The sequence below is a fragment of the Loxodonta africana genome, chromosome 26 (assembly GCF_030014295.1).
Source record: "Loxodonta africana isolate mLoxAfr1 chromosome 26, mLoxAfr1.hap2, whole genome shotgun sequence".
NCBI classification, from domain to species: domain Eukaryota; kingdom Metazoa; phylum Chordata; class Mammalia; order Proboscidea; family Elephantidae; genus Loxodonta; species Loxodonta africana.
The window spans coordinates 25,167,854-25,175,790 of record NC_087367.1 but is presented as its reverse complement, the minus strand read 5'-3'; positions in this window follow the sequence as shown (position 1 = coordinate 25,175,790).

The following is a 7,937-nucleotide window of genomic DNA, read 5'->3' as shown; positions in this document are numbered from 1 at the left end:
ATAACTGGATATCCATTTGCAAAAAAATGAAACAGGACCCATACCTCACACCATGCACAAAAACTAACTCCAAGTGGATCAAAGACCTAAACATAAAGACGAAAACGATAAAGATCATGGAAGAAAAAATAGGGACAACCCTAGGAGCCCTAACACAAGGCATAAACAGAATACAAAACATTACCAAAAATGATGAAGAGAAACCCGATAATTGGGAGCTCCTAAAAATCAAACACCTATGCTCATCTAAAGACTTCACCAAAAAGAGTAAAAAGACCACCTACAGACTGGGAAGGAATTTTCAGCTATGACATCTCCGACCAGCGCCTGATCTCTAAAATCTACATGATTCTGTCAAAACTCAACCACAAAAAGACAAACAACCCAATCAAGAAGTGGGTAAAGGATATGAACACACACTTCACTAAAGAAGATATTCAGGAAGCTAACAGATACACGAGAAAATGCTCTCGATCATTGGCCATTAGAGAAATGCAAATTAAAACTACGATGAGATTCTATCTCACTCCAACAAGGCTGGCATTAATCCAAAAAACACAAAATAATAAATGTTGGAGAGGCTGCAGAGACATTGGAACTCTTATACACTGCTGGTGGGAATGTAAAATGGTACAACCACTTTGGAAATCTATCTGGCGTTATCTTAAACAGTTAGAAATAGAACTACCATACAACCCAGAAATCCCACTCCTCAGAATATACCCTAGAGATACAAGAGCCTTCACACAAATAGATATATGCACACCCATGTTTATTGCAGCTCTGTTTACAACAGCAAAAAGCTGGAAGCACCCAAGGTGTCCATCTACGGATGAATGGGTAAATAAATTGTGGTATATTCACACAATGGAATACTACGCATCGATAAAGAACAGTGAGGAATCTGTGAAACATTTCATAACATGGAGGAACCTGGAAGGCATTATGCTGAGCGAAATGAGTCAGAGGCAAAAGGACAAATATTGTATAAGACCACTATTATAAGATCTTGAGAAATAGTATAAACTGAGAAGAACACATACTTTTGTGGTTATGAGGGGGGGAGGGAGGGAGGGAGGGAGAGGGTTTTTTTACTGATTAATTAGCTGAAAAGAACTGCTTTAGGTGAAGGGAAGGACAACACTCAATACATGGAAGGTCAGCTCAACTGGACTGGACTGGACCAAAAGCAAAGAAGCTTCCGGGATAAACTGAATACTTCAAAGGTCAGCAGAGCAAGGGTGGGGGTTTGGGAACCATGGTTTGCGGGGACTTCTAAGTCAATTGGCAAAATAATTCCATTATGAAAACATTCTGCATCCCACATTGAAATGTGGTGTCTGGGGTCTTAAAAGCTAACAAGCAGCCGTCTAAGATGCATCAACTGGTCTCAACCCACCTGGATCAAAGGAGAATGAAGAACACCAAGGTCACACGACAACTAAGAGCCCAAGAGACAGAGAGGGCCACATGAACCAGAGACCTACATTATCCTGAGAACAGAAGAACTAGTTGGTGCCCGGCCACAATCGATGACTTCCCTGACAGGGAGCACAACAGAGAACCCCTGAGGGAGCAGGAGATAAGTGGGATGCAGACCCCGAATTCTCATAAAAAGACCATACTTAATGGTCTGGATGTGACTAGAGGAGCCCCGGTGGTCATGGTCCCCAAACCTTCTGTTGGCACAGGATGGGAACCATTCCCGAAGACAATTCATCAGACATGAAAGGGACTGGACAGTGGGTGGGAGAGAGATGCTGATGAAGAGTGAGCTAATTATATCAGGTGGACACTTGAGATTGTGTTGGCATCTCCTGTCTGGAGGGGGGATGGGAGGATAGATAGAGTTGGAGGCTGCCAAAGTTTTCATGAAAGGAGAGACTGAAAGGCCTGACTCATTAGGGAAAGAGCAAGTGGGAGTAAGGAGTAGGCTGTATATTAACTTATATGTGACAGACTGACTTGATTTGTAAACGTTCACTTGAAGCTCAATAAAAGTTAATAAAAAAAAAAAAATACATAGCTAAGAGACTTAAAACAGGAACCAGAGATGTCAATCTGTAAATGGCAACAATGTCAAAACTATAAAACAGAGAATAAACAGTGTAGATACAGAACTTCCAAATGGAGAGGAAATCAAGTAATAAAAAACTGGTTAAAATGTAGGAAGATGGGGTAAATTTCAAGGTAACCAAAAAGTAAGCTAACAAACCTACTGATCAGAATAAAAAAGAAGAAAAACAAAAACTCTCAATAAACACAAAATCTACAATAATGAAATAAAAGAAAACAAAATCCACAAACAAAAAGAACTCAGCACAGAAAAATAAGAGGAACAAAGAAAACATCAGCACCATTAAAAAAAAAAGTACAATATGACAGCAATAAACTGATAACTCTCGATAATCACACTGAATGTAAATGGCTTAAGTGCACCTGTAAAGAGACAGAGAGTGGCAGAATGGATAAAAAAGCATGACCTAGCAATATGCTGTCTACAAGAGACACACCTTAGACACAAAGACATAAATATATTAAAAATCAAAAGATGGGGGAAAAAATACATCAATCAAACAGCTACAAAAAAAAAAGAGCAGGAATGGCAATACTAATCTCAGATAAAATAGACTTTAAAACAAAATCCATCATAAAAGATGAGGAAGGACATTATATAACGATTAAAGGGACAATCCACCAAGAAGATAAAACCTTAATAAATATCTACACATCTGATGACAGGATTCCAAAATACAAACTCTAACAGCACTGGAAAGAGAAATAGTTCCACAATAATAGTAGGAGACTTCAATACACCCTACTCAGTAAAGGACAGAACATCTAAAAAGAAACTCAACAAAGATATGGAAGATCTAACGGCCCAAATCTACCAACTTGACCTTATAGATATATGTACAACACTCTACCCAACAGCAGCAAAGTATACATTCTTTTCCAATGCACATGGAACATTCTCCAGAATAAATCACATTTTAGGCCACAAAGCAACCGTCAACAAAATCCAAAATATCAAAGTAATACAAAGCATTATCTCTGATCACAACATCATAGACATACAGATCAATAACAGGAAGATCTAGGAAAAAAAGATACATAGAAACTGAATAACACTTTGCTTAAAAAGAACTGAGTAACAGAAGAAATCAATGAGGGCATAAAAAAAATTCCTAGAATTAAATGAAAACACATCATACCAAAACTTTTGGGACACAGCAAAAGCAGTGCTCAGAGGTCAATTTATAGCAATAAATGCATGCATCCAAAAAGAACGGGCCAAAATCAAAACGTTAGCCCTACAACTTGAACAAACAGAAACAGAGCAGCAAAAGGAGCCCACAGCCACCAGAAGAATGGAAATAATAAGATCAGGGCAGAAATAAATTAAGTAGAGAATACAAAAACAATGGAAAGAATTAACAATGTCCCTTCAATCATTATATAATGTCTTTCCTTGTCTTTGAAAAGAGCAACACAATCAACAAACCATTGACCAAACTGACAAAAGAAAAACAAGAGAGGAAGCAAATAACCCAAACAAGAAATGAAATGGGGGACATTACAACAAACCCAACTGAAATAAAAAGGATTGTAACAGGATACTACGAAAAACTGTACTCCAACAAATTTGAGAACCTAGAGGAAATGGACAAATTTCTAGAAACACACTACCTACCTAAACTAAAGAAACTGAGATAGAAAATCTGCACAGACCCATAACAAGAGAAGAGATTGGAAAGGTAATTAAAAAAAAAAAAAAAAAACTCCCAACAAAAAAAAGCCCTGACCTAGACAGCTTCACTGGAGAATTCTACCGAACATTCAGAGAAGTGCTCACACCAGTACTATTCAAACTATTTCAGAGCATAGAAAAGCCAGAAATACTCACAAATTCATTCTATGAAGCCAGCATAACCCTGATACCAGAGCCAGGCAAAGATCCCACAAAAAAGAGAAAATTAGAGACCAATATCTCATGAATATAGATGCAAAAATCCTCAATAAAATTCTAGCCAGTAGAATTCAGCATCGTATAAAAAAAAATACACCATGACAAAGTGGGATTCATACTAGGTATGCAAGGATGGTTCAACATTAGAAAATCAATCAACATAATCCACCAAGTAAATAAAATAAAAGAACCACATGATCATCTTAATAGATGCAGAAAAGGCATTTGATAAAGTCCAACACTCATTCCTGATAAAAATTCTCTATAAAATAGGAATAGAAGGGAAATTCCTCAAAATAATAAATAATACTAAATATAAAAAAACAATAGTACAAAACCAGTAACCAGCATCATTCTAGATGGAGAGAGGCTAAAACTTTCCCCCTGAGAACTGGAACAGGAATGGGAACAAGACAAAGATGCCCTTTATCACCATTCCTATCTAACATTGTGCTGGAAGCCCTAGCTAGACCAATAAGGCAAGAAAAAGAAATAAAGGGCATCCAAATTGGAACAAAAAAAGTAAAACTATCCCTACTGCAGTTGATATGATTCTATACATAGAAAACCCCAAAGATTGCACAAGAAAACTACTGGAACTAATAGAAAGATTCAGCAGAGTAGCAGGAGATAAAATCAACATACAAAAATCAGCTGGATTCCCATACATCAACAAAGAGAACTTGGAAAACAATACCATTTATAATAACTCCTAAAAAGATAAAATACTTAGGAATAAAACTAACCAAAGGCATAAAAGACCTACCCAAAGAAAACTACAAAACGCTATTGCAAGGAACCAAAAGAGACCTATGTAAATGGAAAAATATACCATGCTTATGGATAGGAAGACTCAACATTGTGAAAATGTCAATCCTACCCAAAGCAATCTACAGATATAAGGTGATCCTGATCCAAATATCAACATTTGTCATGGATTGAATTGTGTCCCCCAAAAAAGTGTGTCGACTTGGGTAGTCCATGATTCCCAGTATTGCGTGATTGTCCACCATCACACAATTGTCATCTGATGTGATTTTCCTATTTGTTATAAATCCTACCCCTATGATATTACTGAGGTGGGATTAGCAACAATTATGTTAATGAGGCAGGACTCATTCTACAAGATTAGGTCGTGTCTTAAGTCAAACTCTTTTGAGACATAAAAGAGAGAAGTCAGCAGAGACACAAGGGGACCTCATGCCACCAATAACAGAGCCAGGAGAATAGCGCATCCTTTGGGCCTGGAGTCCCTGAGCTGAGGATTTCCTCAACCGAGGAAGATTGATGACAAGGACCTTCCGCCAGAGCGGACACAGAAAGGAGGCCTTCCCTTGGAGCTGGCACCCTGAATTCAGAGTTCTAGCCTCCTAGACTATGAGAGAATAAACTTCTCTTTGTTAAAGCCAACTACTTGTGGTATTTCTGTTGCAGCAGCACTAGATAACTAACACTGCATTCTTTAACAAAATAGAAAAACTAATCAACAACTTTATATTGAAAGGAAAGAGGCCCCAATTAGCAAAGCATTATTGAGAAAAAGAACAAAGCAGGCCTCACACTACCTGACACAATAGTGAAAACAGCCTGGTACTGGTACAACGACAGACAAATAGATCAATGGAACAGAATCAAGACCCAGATGTAAATCCACTCACCTATGGTCAGTTGATATTTGACAAAGGCCCAAAGCCTATTAAATGGGGAAAAGGCAGTCTTTTTAACAAATGGTGTTGGCAAAACTGGATATCCATCTGTAAAAAAATGAAACAGGACCCATAACTAACATCATTCACAAAAACTAACTCAAAATGGATCAAAGACCTCAATATAAAATCTAAATGAGGAGGCGAGGCCAAGCCAGCAGAGTAGTCAGATGCTTCCTGCAGTCCCTCTTACAACAAAGACCCAAAAAATCAAGTGAATCCACTATATATGATAATTTAGGAACTCCAAACATCAAAGGCAAAGTTGAGGAATCCAACTGAGCAGCAGGGGGAGGGAGAGACGGTTCAGAAGCAGCGAGGAGTTGCCAGAACTGACCCGCGGGAATCTGCACACTGCAGGCCAGATCAGCTGGCTGAGCGATGAGGTAAGCAGTGGCACTCGGGATGTGTTTTCCACATCGGGAGACACTGAACAGCAGAGAGTCTACTCAAGCCTCTAGAACCAGTGAAAAGTGGAGCTCAGGCAACAAAAATAAATTCATGCATCTAAACTACCCTGCACATCAAAAAACACCTATTTGGGACAAATTTCTCTCCCATTTACCTGCCCCCTCCCCACTCTAAGATTACTGCATCCCCTGGGCCAGAAGTAGGACTGTCACACACCCTGAGCCATTGTCCCAGCCTTGGAGAGGGAACAAATTAACGCACAGGAAAAAATAACCTGCCAGCTCCCCTAAGACGGGAACTCGGGGCAGGTATAGCACATTTTCCTAGGCAGAGGCATAAGGGGTCCATGGATTTTGAATGCCTTTCACCCCTGCATCAACCTGTGTGGACCCATTTCAATAGCGTAGGCCCTCATTAGAACAATACAGCAGGGTATATACCTGAAGCCTAACTTGAACAGTATCAGCTATATGGTGGAGTGGTAGGTTCATGATATTTGACACTGCTCTGCCTATTAAGCAGGGTCTTCGCCTACCTGCATTAGGGGCCTGAGGACTGGTGGCTCCACCCATGCCACCTAGCCACCCACAACAAGGGTCTAAGGATAAGTGGTGCCTCCCAGTCCTTCAGCCAACAGCATTGGGTGCCAGTAGTCCAGCGGCAGAACCCACGCACCTACATCCTCTAGGGAACAGGGACACGCTTTCCTTCCAGACACTCAGGGTCAGCTGTCAGCCCCCTGCCTTGCTCAGTGATAAGACACTGACCAAACTGAAAGAAGAAAAACAGGAGAGGAAGCAAATATCCCTAATAAGAAGTGAGACAGACAATATCACAGCAGACCCAACTGAAATTAAAAGAATCATAGCAGAATACTATGAAAAATTGTACTCTAACAAATTTGAAAAGCTAGAGGAAATGGAGAAATTTCTAGAAACAACTACCTACCTAACAAAAACAGAGGTAAACAACTAAATAAACCTATAACTAAATAGAAAGAGTCTGAAAGCATTCTACTTGAGAACGGGAACCAGACAAGAATGCCCTTTATCAGCACTCTTATTCAACATTGTGCTGGAGGTCCTAGCCAAAGCAATTAGACCAGAAAAAGAAATAAAGGGCATCCAATTGGGTAAGGAAGAAGTAAAAGTATCTCTATTTGCAGATGATATGATCTTATACACAGAAAAGTCCAAAGGATCCACAAGAAAACTGCTGGAGCTAATAGAAGATTTCAGCAAAGTATCAGGATACAAGATAAACATACAAAAATCAGTTGGATTCCGCTACACCAAAAAAGAGAATGTCAAAAAGAAATCACCAAATCAATACCGTTTACAATAGCCCCAAGAAGATAAAATACTTAGGGATAAACCTAACTAGAGACCTAAAAGACCCATGTGAATAAAACTACCAGACACTACTGCAAGAAACCAGAAGAGTCATACATAAGTGGAAAAACATACCATGCTCATGGATAGGAAGACTAACATCGTGAAAATGTCAATACTACTCAAAGCAATCTATAGATACAATGCAATACTGATCCAAATTCCAAGGACGTTTTTTTAACAAGATGGAGAAACATATCACAAACTTCATATGGAAAGGGAAGAGTCCCCAGATTAGTAAACCACTACTGAAGAAGAAGAAGAAAGTGGGAGGCCTCACACTACCTGATTTTAGAACATATTATACTGCCATGGTAGTCAGGACAGCCTGGTACTGGTACAGCAACAGATACATAAACCAGTGGAACAGAATTGGGGAAAAGACAGTCTCTTTAATAAATGGTGCTGGCATAACTGGATATCCATCTGCAAAAAAATGAAACAAGACCCATACCTTAC